The sequence below is a fragment of the Silene latifolia genome, chromosome 11 (assembly GCF_048544455.1).
Source record: "Silene latifolia isolate original U9 population chromosome 11, ASM4854445v1, whole genome shotgun sequence".
NCBI lineage: Eukaryota > Viridiplantae > Streptophyta > Magnoliopsida > Caryophyllales > Caryophyllaceae > Silene > Silene latifolia.
In genome coordinates this window covers 129,058,433-129,072,831 of record NC_133536.1, presented here as the reverse complement: position 1 = coordinate 129,072,831, position 14,399 = coordinate 129,058,433, and the positions used below count along the sequence as shown (strand labels likewise).

The following is a 14,399-nucleotide window of genomic DNA, read 5'->3' as shown; positions in this document are numbered from 1 at the left end:
CCAATTAGTCGAAAGAAGCCAATTTGGGGGGATGCCTACTGAAGACCCTCATTCTCATATGGAGACTTTTTGTAACTATTGTGATGCGATTTCACAAACCGGAGTGACTCAAGACTAAATTCGATGGGTCTTATTTCCTTTTTCTTTGATTGGTACCGTGAAACAATGGCTAAAGAGCCTTGATAAGGCTACTCTTGGTATTGACTCTTGGAAGAAATTGGCACTTGCTTTCTACAAAAAGTTCTACCCTCCGGAAAAGACTAACATGCTAAGAGCCCAAATCACGGGATTTAAACAAAGGGACGAAGAATCTTTGTATGAAGCTTGGGAGCGATTCAAAGGAACTTGTCGCTCATGTCCTCATCATGGACTTAGCGAGTGGTTCTTGGTACAACAGTTTTGGAATGGTGTTTATGAAGACTCCCGAAACATTCTCAACATGGGATCAAATGGTATGTTCACCGAAGTTGACGATATATCAAACATGGAACAAGATTGAGGAAATGGCGGTCCATAACTCACAATATAGTAGACCTCAGAAGGCTACTAGAGGAGGAAAGCATGAAGTGGACTCTATTACTCAATTGGGTGCTCAACTTAGTGCTCATATTGATACCATCAACTTGAAGTTTGAGAAGGCTATGGCTAAACTTGAAGAAGCCTCCAAATCACCAAAGCAACATGTTAATGCCATGGTGGCATCTTCATCAGTTCCAAGTGGAATATGTGAGAATTGTGGAACTTTGGGACATGACCAAAGTGAATGTAGGGGAACAAGTGAGCAAGTGAATGCTTTTCAAGCATACAAGAGTGGTACCCCTTATTCCAACTATTACAATGAAAACATCAAATTCCATCCAAATCTCTGATACAAAAGCCAAAATGTTCAAAATCCTTAAACAACATACACCCCACCTCCAATGAGAAACCAAAATCAAAGACCCTTTTACAACCAAAATCAAACTCCATACACTCAATCAAATGACCAAGGTTTTGATGTTCAAAAAGTGGTCCTCCAAATGCAAAAGAACAAACAAGAGTTTTTCACTCAAATGCAAAAGGATAGCCAAGTAAATGACATCACCATTAATAACATACTAGCTCACACAAATATGTTGGAGACCCAAATGTCTCAATTAGCATCTTCAAGTTCACAAAGACAAAAGGGCAATTACCACCTCAAGGTAATCCCCCGGGACAAGAATTGGTGAGTTCCATCCATTTGAGGAGTGGTATAAGGTATGAAGGGCCGAACAAGCCCATTGATGAAGATGTTGTGAATGCTAATGACAAGGAAAGAGTTGTTGAAAACTCTAAAAAAGAAGAACCCACCATTCAAGAAGTTTCAAAGAAGGATGAAGAAAAGGCCAAAGAAAAGGAGCCTATTGTGATTAGACTTCCATTCCCGAGTCGTCAAGCTAAGCCTAAGTTTGATGACCAACTTGGAAAATTCATGGAGATTGTGAAGAATTTAGAAGCCTCGATTCCATTCACGGAATTGATCAATCATGTTCCGGCCTATGCAAAGTATATGAAGGATATTATTACAAAGAAGAAATCAATCCGGAAGCTTGAGACTATTGCTTTCACTAAAGTGAGTAGTGCTATTCTTTAAGGAAGTTCACCTCCAAAGCTCAAGGATCCGGGAAGTTTCTCCATTCCATGCACTATTGGTGACACTACAATCAACAAAGCTTTATGTGACCTTGGGGGCAAGTGTTAGTGTCATGCCATATTCGGTAAGCAAGAGGCTAGGAATGGGAGAACTCAAATGCAGCAACATCACGCTTCAAATGGCGGATAGATCAACAAAGACACCTTTAGGAGTATGGGAAGATGTTCCCGTAAGAATTGGCAAATTCTTCATCCCGGTGGATTTTGTTATTGTTGACATGGAAGAAGATTCCAACATTCCTATTATTTTAGGAAGACCTTTCTTACACACCTCGAGAGCGGTGATCGATGTAAAACACGGAGAGCTCACCCTTGAAGTGGGAGATGAAATCATCACCTTCAATCTTGACAAGACAATGAGAGCTCCACGATTACATGAGCCATGTTTTATGGTTGATCACTATAGCCGGCAAGATGATAGGAAGAAGTTAGCATTTCAATGGAAGAAGAAAGTGGATGATGCTCCATCAAAAGAGCAAGGAAATTGCAACAATGAGAGCTTGAAAAGCTCACCCATGACAAGTGAAGAAGAAGGCCTCATTGGCCAAGAAAAGAAAGAAGGAGAGTTGTCTTCATCAACTCAAGACATTTTTAGTGATCAAGTGGACGAAGTATGCGGTCTTTGGGATGATGAGTTTGAAGGGATATTCAATCCCTATATCGCTAATGATATGGCCCAAGACCATCATGGAGAACAACAAGTGCAAAGGTCTATTGAAGATCTTTATCATGACAATGAACAAGCTTTCGACTACTTCTTCAAAGTGTTGAGTAACATCAACATCACCTTGAACATTCCCCCTTGACATCTCATTATTGGATGAGAGTTTGGTGGAGTCCTCCCTAAACCACCATTTGTAAATATTCTAACTCCCTAACTTGCATTTTAATTATCGTATTGCATTTTTGTCATTTTTGGATTTATATTTCTATGCCTTGATCAAGATTTTCATCATTTTAAGAGAAGTGAGGGAGGGATATATGAGTTTATTGATGTGTAGTGTTTTGCCTTAGTGTGGGGATAGCAATTGCCTAGGCTATCCATGCCTTTATAGTGCCCCCACAATGAAGAACACAAGAATTGAAAAATGAAATGATACGGGTTATGAAGCACCCACGGATGGACCTGAATCCGTGTGGAAGAGGCAGAATCCGAGCGTCGCAAGGAGAATCCGCTCGTCTTGAAATGAACCCGAGCGTCCAGTGCATAAGACGCTCGTCTTGTGAAGCTGCAGAATTAATTTTTGGGTCTGACTGAGAATCCGAGCGTCTCAGCAAGGAATCCGCTCGTCTCAGCCAGGACGGTCGTCCCAAAGGAAAAGACGCTCGTCTTTACACTGCCAATTTTTGGGATTTCTCCCTGGAAAAGAATCCGAGCGTCTCAAGCAGAAGACGCTCGTCCTAGCTCAAGAATCCGCTCGTCTTACCTTCAAGACGCTCGTCCCCAGGCGTTTTTCTTGAACCCAGAAACTGAAGAATCCGAGCGTCCCGAGGCTGAATCTGCTCGTCTCCCTCTGCTTTTCAAAATCTAACGGGTCTTTAAACCCCTCCTTCGCAATTCATTTTCATTATTTCAAACACAAACACTACCCAAAACCCCAAGACCCTCATCCTCTCCATCAACAAAAATCAAATTTCTCAACCAAAATCAACCAAATCAAATCCAAACTTCCTCAAAATCAAAATTAAATCACTCCTTTAGCAACAACAAGTGATTAAAACACCAAAATCTTCAAGTTTTTATTCGATTTTTGGGATACAAGGCAACATTCATCTATCCTAAATCGATTTGGGTATTACTAGAAACTGAAGATTTCAAACTTTCATTGGTGTTACTAAGCAAAGGAGTATGGCAAGAACAAAAGGTGGAAGCAAGGCGCCCCAAAAGAAGAACCTTTCTAAGAGACAACAAGCTCTTCAAGACAAGCAAGCATCAAAGGCATTGGTAGTTCATAATGCAAGGTTGGAGATTCAAGAACAAAATCCTCATATGGAAGTCACTACTTCAACTACTCCGGTCATTGAACAATTAGCCGATTATCCGGAGGTAATTTTCACTTCCGACTCCCATAGGAAGAAATTTATTCTCTTTGCTAAGAAAACCATCATGCCTACCAAGTTCATTTCTCAAGATACATTGTCAAAATTGGGTGTTCTTGAACAAACAAAGACCTTTTTTGAGTCTATGGGATTGAGTAAATTGTTTGAAATGCAAGAATTGACCTACTCTTCCCTCACCTTAAAGTTTTTGAGCTCTTTGAAAGTCACCAAGGTGGAGACCCTAACCAATATTGAGTTTCGTCTCGAGAATGTTGATAGATGCTTATCTTATGACGAAATTGGTAAGATATTTGCCCTTAGTGATAACCCGACTTTTACAAAGAACCCTACCAAGTATGACCCCGCTCCTCTATGGAAGGCCATTTCCGGAAAGAAATTCACATCTTATCATGATTGTCGTGCTCTCTTAGTCCATCGTCCACGCATAAGAGTATGGCATAAGGTTGTTGGGAATACCTTGATAGCTAGGAAAGGCACAAATAATCTTACCGAACTTGATTTTGTTCTTCTTGAGTCGGCTTTGAACATTGGGAGAGAGTTCACAAAGCCATACAATGCTTTACGACTTTTAATTGATAGAGGGCTGAATGTTGATTGTGGCAAAGAAGGCACGACCTTTATTGTCCATGGAGGATTAGACTTATTTGGCTAAGCACTTTAACCGGGATTTCAACAAGAATGACACTTATACACCGGTAAAGGGGGAACCTATCATTGATCTAGCCACCATGATTCTAAAGTTCAAATGGGTCAAGAATGATACTCTTGATAACAAATTTGGGTGGTTGACAAATGAAACTAAATCACATTGCCTAGCAAGATTTGCCGCTTGAATGTTCATAGACCGAATTACCTTCTCCCACTCTCCGAAGAATCCGAATACATCATTCAACACCAAGGGGAAGAAGTTGCCGAGCCCTCCTCCTCCATTATCACCCCCACCTTATCCATTTGTCGACCACGAGTTCAAGCCCGAAAACGTCAAGGCGGGAAATGATTACTTGACTCTATTGATGAGGGAAATGCATAAACAAGCTTATAATGATAGAGTTGATGCTTACAAAGCACAATATCCGCCCCTCCTACATCTTGCTAGGCAAGGACTTCTCGATCCATCTTATCCTTTGCCTAGTTTGGCGGATAAGGAGGTATTCTTTCCTAGCACTTCTAGAGGTGGTAGACCGGGTGAAGAGGAGATGGTTGTTGATGAGAGTGATGAGCAAGAAGGTGAAGATGAAGAAGTTCAAGAAGAAGAGGAATGTGAGGATGAACAAGAAAGTGAAAGTGAGAGTGGAAATGACTCCACATCCATGGAGGTTGATGATGCCTCAAGTGAGAAAGTTGATGATGATGATGACACGATGGGTGAGGATTAGCAAACACTTGGAGGATCCTACATGCTTACATCTCCTTTATGGTTTGTCTACTTCTCTTGTTTTTATTTTATCTTCATCATTTTGTGGAGTCCTAGAAACATTGGAGGACTAACACCTTGGTTCCATTAAGGTGTTCATTTTTATTGTTCCCACTTTCAAAATCCAAAATGATAAATTTTAGTTTCATGCATTGCATTTTTTATGCATGAACTCCCCCAATTTTGGACATTAGAAATAGTGTCTATTTTGGTTTGGGGAAGTTTATGCATATGCATTGGGAGCTAATCTAAATTATGCTCTCCACCATAACAAAAACACATGCATCATGTAGTATAGTTTAGTTTAGTTTGCATTTAGTTTAGAATCATGCATATTAATGTAAATTGCATAATTTCCTATCGTATTGGCCATTGAGGACAATGCCCATACTAGTGTGGGGATGGGAAATTCTCACTTGACCTTTTTAAAACAAAAATGATAAAAATCAAAAATTTTGAAAAATACAAAAATATGTCCCTTAATTTCACTAAAACAAAATACAAAAAAAATGAAAAATCCAAAAACATGTTCATTTCCTTTGTAGTGTAGTCTTGTATATATTGTTTGTATATATTGTGTTAGTTCATCCTTTTTCACATTGATCGACTATGCCACATCCGAGACATGAGGATATAGAAGACCGCATGGTATGATCTTTCCAATCTCCTTTTTCCTCTTTATGTTAATGACTATGTGGCTTTATTTTGATTGATGCGGTAAAAACAATGTGAAATTAGGATTGCATTTAGTTTATTTGGCATACTAGTTGGTAGAAGCATATGCATTAGGTTGTATAAATGTTAATGACACTCCTTGGCTACCGTTTATTCCAAGGTGACCCTTGAAACCATGCAACCATCATCCATATTCTACCGCATTTTTGTCATCAAAGGGAATGGGCACAAAAATTGTTCAAAAATTTGAGTTCAAGAAATGAAAAGAAAAGAAAAAATTTGCAATTGCATCAAAATAAAAGAGGAGTAGCAAAAATGAAAACTCCTATGCTTCAAAAATAAGCACCCTCACTACAAATGGGGTGACTTTGAAAATGTTCAAAAGAAAATGCAAAAAGTTGAAAAATTGTCAAGTGTTAAAAATGCCAAACATCAAAAGAAATGGCAAAAAGAAAGTGTTCTCAAGTGTTATATGCCACAAGAAATTGGGGGGAAAAAAACAACAAAAAGGAAACTCCCATATGAAACTCAAATACAAATGATCCCTTTTCCATCGTATCCACTTTTGTGCATGGTAGAGTGGGGACGACCCTTCTTCTTGTCTAGGCAAGAAGGGGAATTCCGCGATCCTCCAGTATTTCAAACACCGTAGGGAGTCTACTCTTGACGAAAGCATTTAACGATTGGGGACAAAGGTACCCTAGCTTGACACAACTTGGAGGTGATTTATTGGTATCTTTCTAGGCTTAGTAGTTTGAAGAAACTATATCTATAATGGAATGTGTACCCTTGAATTGCTTCCCCTTTAGATAATTTCCGCCACTTAGATGAGGAAAGTGGTTATTCATTTTTGTAGATGCATCCATTACTTGTTTTGTGTGCTTAAATATTTGGATGTGTCACCATTTTGGCAAGACCCACCTTGCCTTGCAAGAAGGAATCCTACCTCATGGTTGTCTTGTTGTGAGTTGAAGGGGCGGAGTGAGACCCGCTAATTGTCTCACATCGGCTATATTAATAGGTTAGTTTAAAAAAGGATCCTAGTTTTGTCACCTCTTTACTCTGGACGAGCAAAGGTTCGGTTTGGGGATATTTGATGTGACCAATATTTGAGCATATTTAGTCCCCGAATTAGCCTTATTCCTATGCTTTTTAGTGAATAATTGGGTCATTTACTATCTTTAGTCTTTCGTTTTGCATATTCTTTGAGGTTTTGTTTCCTTGGTAGGAGAGGAGTGAAAACCTTGCTTTTTCATGGCAAAATGGAGCTAAATTGATCGAATCTAATGACCAAGCATCAAAGTGAAGACAAGATTAGAAGGCCTATTTAAATAATGAAGTAAATGGGCAATGATGAGAAGATCCTTGCATCCCCAACAAAATCCTCGAGGATTGTTGGAAGAAGAAAAGAAGAAAAGAAGAAGAAGAAGCCTTGTTGAGCTACTATCCGGGCGTCTTAGCCATGGGACGAGCGTCCTGGCTGGCTACAATCCGAGCGTCCCGTAGCCAGTCCGCTCATCCTAGCTCTCTACAATCCGAGAGTCTCATACCTCAGGCCGCTCGGATTCCTTCCCGGTGCAAGCCGTCTCCTCCTTAGTCCACTCGGGATGCGCATATTCCTTGAAGACTATCAAAAGGGAGATGTGCATCTCCTTCGAGAGGAGCACTTCCTCAACTTTTCTTAAGGGTCTTAATCGTCATTTAAGCCCTAAGTAACCCTAATTTATGTACATAATCCTTAGTATAAATACCCCCATTGTACTAATTAGATTATCATGTTCTTCATATGCAATCTTAATCTCATTTTAATCTTGTAATCAACTTTTAATTAAGCATTAATACAAATCTCATTTCCTTAATTTCTCTATTGTTCATCATTTATTTTGGGTAATTGAAGATTATTTGGGGTTTATTTGGAGGATTGACAACCTTCCAACCATTCATCAAGTACTTCTATTATTCTTTGCTTATTATTTTAGAATCATCATTAGGTATAATTCTCTTAATCCCTTTTTAATTATTGTTAATCATCTTCATTTATTCATCATGTTTTGTCTTGCTAGTATGATTGACAACCTTGTTAGCATGTTAAACTTGATAATGAGTAAGTAGTCCTCTTAACTAGGGTTAATGGGGATTAGGGGAAACCAACATGGGGATGATTCATGCTTAATCTAATATGTTCACATAATTTATTTGCTTGCTTGTTGTGATCTCCACTTATGCACATGTTATGTTTGATGAAATGCGAGCTTATGAATCCTTGCATTTTTTTACCCATCACTTACCTATTCAATGAAACTTGTAAGACATAAACCAACTCGAGTCTCATTAGACCATGCATATAGTTGAGTAGGGAGGATTAAGTCGACTTGTAGGTGTTGTGCAATCTAATCGATTCGGGTCCGGGACCCAAACCTTCCTAGGGTTGTAAGATATAAACCAACTCGATCCTATCACAACAATAATTGCTTGCTTATAATTTGAGAATATGTTTGTTGATCAATTCCCATAAATCCTCTATGAACCCATGACACCCTAGTGCTTTTAATCAATTGTTTACATCTCATTTTAATCATCTTGCTTGTTTATTTACATTGTTATTTAATTTAGTGATTGGTCGGACTAAATCTTTTCGGTAACTTGTCGTTAGGAGCACCTAGACCAAAACACAATTTATAGCTTCACAAACAACTCTACAATTAGTAAAGAGGCAAGTAAAGGTCGGATCCCAAGGGACGGGAATTGAGATGAGATTTCTATTGAAACTAGTGGTGTCTTAGGGGTGTCATAATTTGGGTTGATGTAGAAGGTCACTAAACTAAATAGCAATGAAAGTAAACAAGCAAGATGAATTAAAAAGGGTTGTTAACAATTGATAAAAAGCACTAGGGTATCATGGGGTCATAAGGGATTCATGGGAATTGAACATACAAACATGTTCTCAAATTATAAGCAAGCAATTATTATTGTGATGAATTGAGTTGGGTTATATCTTACAATCCTAGGAAAGTTTGGGTCCCGGAGCCGAATCGATTAGATTGTACAACACCTACAAGTCGACTTAGTCTTCCCTACTCAACAACATGCATGGTCTAATGAGACTCGAGTTGGTTTATGTCTTATAAGTCTCATTGAAAAGGTAGGTGATGGGTAAAAAATGCAAGGATTCATAGGCTCGCATTTCATCAAACATAACATGTGCATAAGTTGAGATCAAAACAAGCAAACAAATAAACCATGAAAGCATATTAATTTAAGCATGAATCATTCCCCATGTTGGTTTCCCCTAATTACCCATTAACCCTAGCTAGGTCACTACTCACTCATTATCATGTTGATCATGCTAGCAAGGTTGTCAATCATACCAACAAAATGAAACATGATGAATAAATGAAAGTAATTAACAATAATTAAAAAGGGACTAAGAGGATTATACCTACTAATGATTCCAATAAAGCAAAGAATAAAAGAAGTACTTGATGCTTGACTGAGAGGTTGTCAATCTCCCAATAATAACCCAAATAATCTTCAATTACCCAAAATAAAGGATGAACAAAAGAGAGATTAAGGAAATGAAACTTGTATTAAAACTTGATTAATTGTTGATTACAAAACTAAAGAGAGATTTTATTGATATTAACTACTCTAAGAATTGATAAGAAGAACATGCTCTTCCAATTAGACTAATGGGGTATTTATAGTGGAAATTAGGTGGATGCATTAGGGTTAACTAAGGGCTTAAATGACGATTAAGTCCCTACTTAAGGAAACGCCGGTATTTTCTGAAGGATGGGCATCTTTCTTGAAGCTTGAAGAAACGGATTCGCGCTGTCTTGGAATCCGTGCGTCTTAGGCTCGGGACGGCCGGATTCGTGAGTCTCTCCCGGGCATCTTTGAGAGAAGACGGGCGTCTTCTTGTTGCTGCTGCCCGGGCGTCTTGTATGGAAGACGCACGGATTGTAGTGCTGGGGACGGGCGTCTTCAGGACAATCCGCACGGATTGCTGTTCAGACTTGTTTCTTCTTCTTTTCTTCTCTTTTCTTCATAAAATCCTTGGGGATTTCCTCGGGGATGCAAGGATCTTTCCTCATCATTGCCCAACTACTATAATATGTACAAAGGCCTTCTAATCTTGTCTCTCCTTGATGCTTGGTCATTGAATTCAATCAATTTAGTCTCATTTTGCCATGAAAACGCAAGGTTTGCACTCCTTTCCTACCAAGGACACAAAACCTCAAAGAATATGCAAAACAAAGAACTAAAGACAATAAATGACCCAAATATGCACTAAAAAGCATGGGAACAAGGCTAATTTGGGGACTAAATATGCGCTAATTATGGTCACATCAAATATCCCCAAACCGAACCTTTGCTCGTCCCGAGTAAAGAGGTGACAAAGACTAGGACCATTATTTAAACTAAGCTAATAACATAGCCGACATGAGACAATTAGCGGGTCCCACTCCGCCCCTTCAACTCACAACAAGACAACCATGAGGTAGGATGCCTTCATGCAAGGCAAGGTGGGTCTTGCCAAAATGGCGACACATCCAAACATTAAGCACACTAAATCAAATAATGGATGCATCTACAAAAAGGAATAGCCACTTCCTCATCAAGTGGCGAACTCAACTTAAAGAGAACAAATTTAAGAGCATATATTCCGTCACAAATACTAGTTCAACAAATCACTAAGGCTAAGAGGATGGCACTAAATCACCTCCAAATGGTGTTAAACTAGACTACTTTCGTCCTCAATTTCCAAATACTTTCGTCAAGAGCGATCGGATGGTGTGGAATGATGATCCCCATGATGCTAGTAGCATATGACTGTTGGGAAATGTGTCCTCAACAATAGTGCGATCACATGATTTAAATATCATTATTAAATCTCATTTTAAGAATACATGTGGGATGTAATATTTTACATGTCAACTGGTCCACACATATCGGTAATGATTGGCTGACTAGAGTTTGACATTACTGTCGTGCGACGGTGGTGATCAGTTGATCCCCTTAGGTCATACCTATAGGGAAATACTCTTAATTGATTATTTAATTAATCGTATACCGATACGAGCTGATTAAATTGCTTAAAATTGACGGATAATTTTGTGAGTATAATTTACGTATCTTATTGTAAATATGATTAAATAAGACACGGTCTAAGTAATCGAATTGTTTTATTACTTAGATGAAATTATTGTTTACAGAAACAATTGAAACGGAATGAATAAATTATTATAAATACAGAATGTTGTAGTTTATAATTCGGAAACATTTTTGGTACAAGTAATTATGATATTACTAAGTCGATTTTTGTATGTGACGTATTTTTAATAATACGTTGATTTTTAATATGATAAAAATACATTACATTGTGACATGTCATGTAACATGTTACATGTGACAAATTTGACAAATGACAAAATAAAATGGATTCTCCATTTTATGCCAAAACCGAAAATGTGGGTGTGTGTACATGGTTTATATTGTGTTGTTTATTTTTAAATAGAAACACAATCATAACACTTGGTAGTAGGCTTGCATGCCTAGTCTCTTGTGAAGAGCACAAACAAAAGGCATTGGGCATACTACCCAATGCTCCTTTTTCGGCCACCCCACTAGAAAGAGAGAAGAGCTTCTCTTTTTCATGATTATTATTCATTCCTTTTACTAACATTTTTTTTTCTAGTGTAAGAAAAATTCACATGCTCTCTAAATATTATGAAATCTAGAGAAATAAACTCACAAATATTACCACCTCTTGACCGAAATTTCAAGAGTGAAAATACAATTTATATTGTATCAATTTTATTGTAAAAACCATTATTATTACTAGATCTAAATAGTATTGGTTTATTAAGATGTATTCCTTGGGTATATGCTTTTGGGAGGGGTTCTACACTTGAATCCTTGTTCTTCCATTTGGAAAGCTCAAGAACAAAAGAAAAGGAGATTTCTTTTGTGCCCATTAGAACCGAAATCACAATGTAAGGATGATTTCTTCTCTATTATATTATTTGTTTTGCATGCATAAAATCCGTATTTAATTTTATGACATATTACTTTTGACATATAAGAGTATGTTAGTATGTATATGAATCTACATTTCTTTCAATGATATGACAAGTCTCGAGTTCTCTACAAAAGTAAAGGTCATGGATCGTCCCAAGCTCGACAAAGTGGCTTGACAAAAAGGCTTTTTGGGAATGAAATGCTCAAATCGTTGTAAACAAGGGTGGATATGACTAGCATTCAAAAATTGACCTCATTCAACTTTCACATTTCAAAAATTAGAGATGGGGTTTGTCCCTTCCGTGCTAATGTCCTTTGCTTTCGCCAATCGCTTATTAGGCAACCTGTTAACCTCTAGACAATAGCTTTTCGGGGTGATAGTCACTCTGTCTTTGGGCGGTTGAATTCACAACCGTGTGGGGGCCCAATTCAACGGATCCCTCTCCAAAGCACATCGAAGTGGTACGCCTCCATCAAAACAACTAAAATTCTCAACATTTCAACATTTCATAACATTTGAGGTTTCCTTGGCAATAAAACGTTTCCACATACAAAATCTTTGAAATGAGCACTTCAAACATATTGATAGAAAGTATTTTTGGGTTGCCATACCACAAGGTCAATCAAGGTCACCTAGACAAGTTAACCAAGTCCACATCGCATCACGGGGTTGGATAGGTGACTCACATGCAAACCCTTGACTAGGCTTTGGGTCATGGGTCGAAAGACACTAGTATGACACAATCTAGGGTGTTTTACATCCATTCTAGTAGGCGAAGTCTTAAGTTGAGAAAGTATTTGTAATGGCTTAGTTGCCCTTGTCAAAGTTCCCAATTAGGCACTTTTCAAAATATTTCATTTAAATGCAACTATATGCCATGATGCAACTATTATATACATCTTAATGCAAGTGATTCTACCAACTAATATGACATATAAACTAAATGCAAGTCCTAAGTTCACATTGTCATACCGCATCAATCAAAATAAAACCACATAGTCATTAACATAAAGAGGAAAAAGGAGATTGGAAAGATCATACCATGCGGTCTTCATGATCCTCATGTCTCGGATGTGGCGTAGTCGATTAATGTGAACAAGGATAGAACAAACACAATATATACAATAATATATACATGACTACACTACAAAGGAAATGAACTTGTTTTTGGTTTTTCAATTTTCAAATTTTTATGGTTTTTCGGAATTTTTCAATTTTTTTGGATTTTTGAATAAAAGTTAGATTAGAATTCCCCATCCCCACACTAATATGGGCATTGTCCTCAATGGCCAAAATGATGTGAAATTATGCAAACATGATGCATGATTTCTACACTAAATGCAAGCTACACTAATCTACACTACATGATGCATGGGTTTTTTTGTTTATGACGGAGAGGATAGTTTAGATTACCTCCCGTTGTGTATGCATGTACTTCCCCAAACCGAGTTAGAAATTATTGCTAATGTCCTAAGGTCGGCTGTAGTTCATGCACACACGATGCAATGCATGAAACTAATTTTGTCATTTTGGATTTTCAAAAGTGGGAACAAAAAGGTGAGAACACCTCAATGGGGCCGAGGTGTTAGTCCTCTATGGTGCTAGGACTACTCCAACAATGATCAAGATAAATAAATAAAACAAAGAAAGAAATAGACAAACCTCAAGAGGGTAGGAGCCTCCAAAGCTTGCTAATCTTCCATCATATCATCACTATCATCATCTTCCTCACTAAAAGTGGACTCATCACCACTTCCCTCTTCACTTTGTTGTTCACCTTGCTCATCATCCTCTTCTTCTTCCCTATCTTCTTCATCAATGTTATCATCAACCTCTTCATCACCGACAACCTCATCGTCACCCGAAAACTCACCCCTAGATGCACTCGGAAAGAAGACTTCCCTATCCGCCCAACTAGGCAAAGGACATGAAGGGTCAAGTAGTCCTTGCCTAGCTAAGTGAAGGAGGGGTGGATATTGGGCTAAGTAAGCATCTTCCCGGTCCTTGAAGGCTTGCTTGTGCATCTCTTGCATAAGAAGAGTCATATAATCATTTCTCACTTCAACACCTTCGGGTTTGAACTCTTGGTACTCGAAAGGATAGGGTGGTGTGACAATGGAAGAGGAGGTCATTTCAATTTCACCCTTTTGTTGTCGGATAATGTATTCGGCCTCTTTTGAAAGGGGAAGGAGATAGTTGGTCCGGTGGACACTTAAACGACAAATATTCGAAGGCAAAGTAAAAGATCTAGCCTCACTAGTGAGCCATCCATACTTGGTGTCAAGAGGGTTATGAGAGACCCACTTGTACTTGTTTATCATAGTTTCAATATCAATGAGATGACCGCCCTTTTTCACCACATACTTGTTATCCTTGTTGAAGTTCGGATCAAAGTATTTAGCTAAAATAGTGACTAGACCTCTATTCACAATGACGGTCGTGCCTTGCTTCCGACAATCAACATTTAGCCATCTATCCACCAAAAGCCTTAGAGAGTTGAAAGGCTTGGTGAATTCCCTTCCAATGTTCAAGGCCGACTCAAGAAGAACAAAA

At 38.3% G+C, this 14,399-nt stretch overlaps 1 non-coding gene across 1 annotated transcript; it reads right to left on the bottom strand.

Moving 5' to 3' along the window:
- Nucleotides 1-265: 265 nt before the first annotated feature.
- LOC141615502 (small nucleolar RNA R71) lies at nt 266-372 on the bottom strand. The gene has a single exon (XR_012529921.1). It is a non-coding gene; the product is annotated as a small nucleolar RNA R71 (small nucleolar RNA).
- Nucleotides 373-14,399: the final 14,027 nt, after the last annotated feature.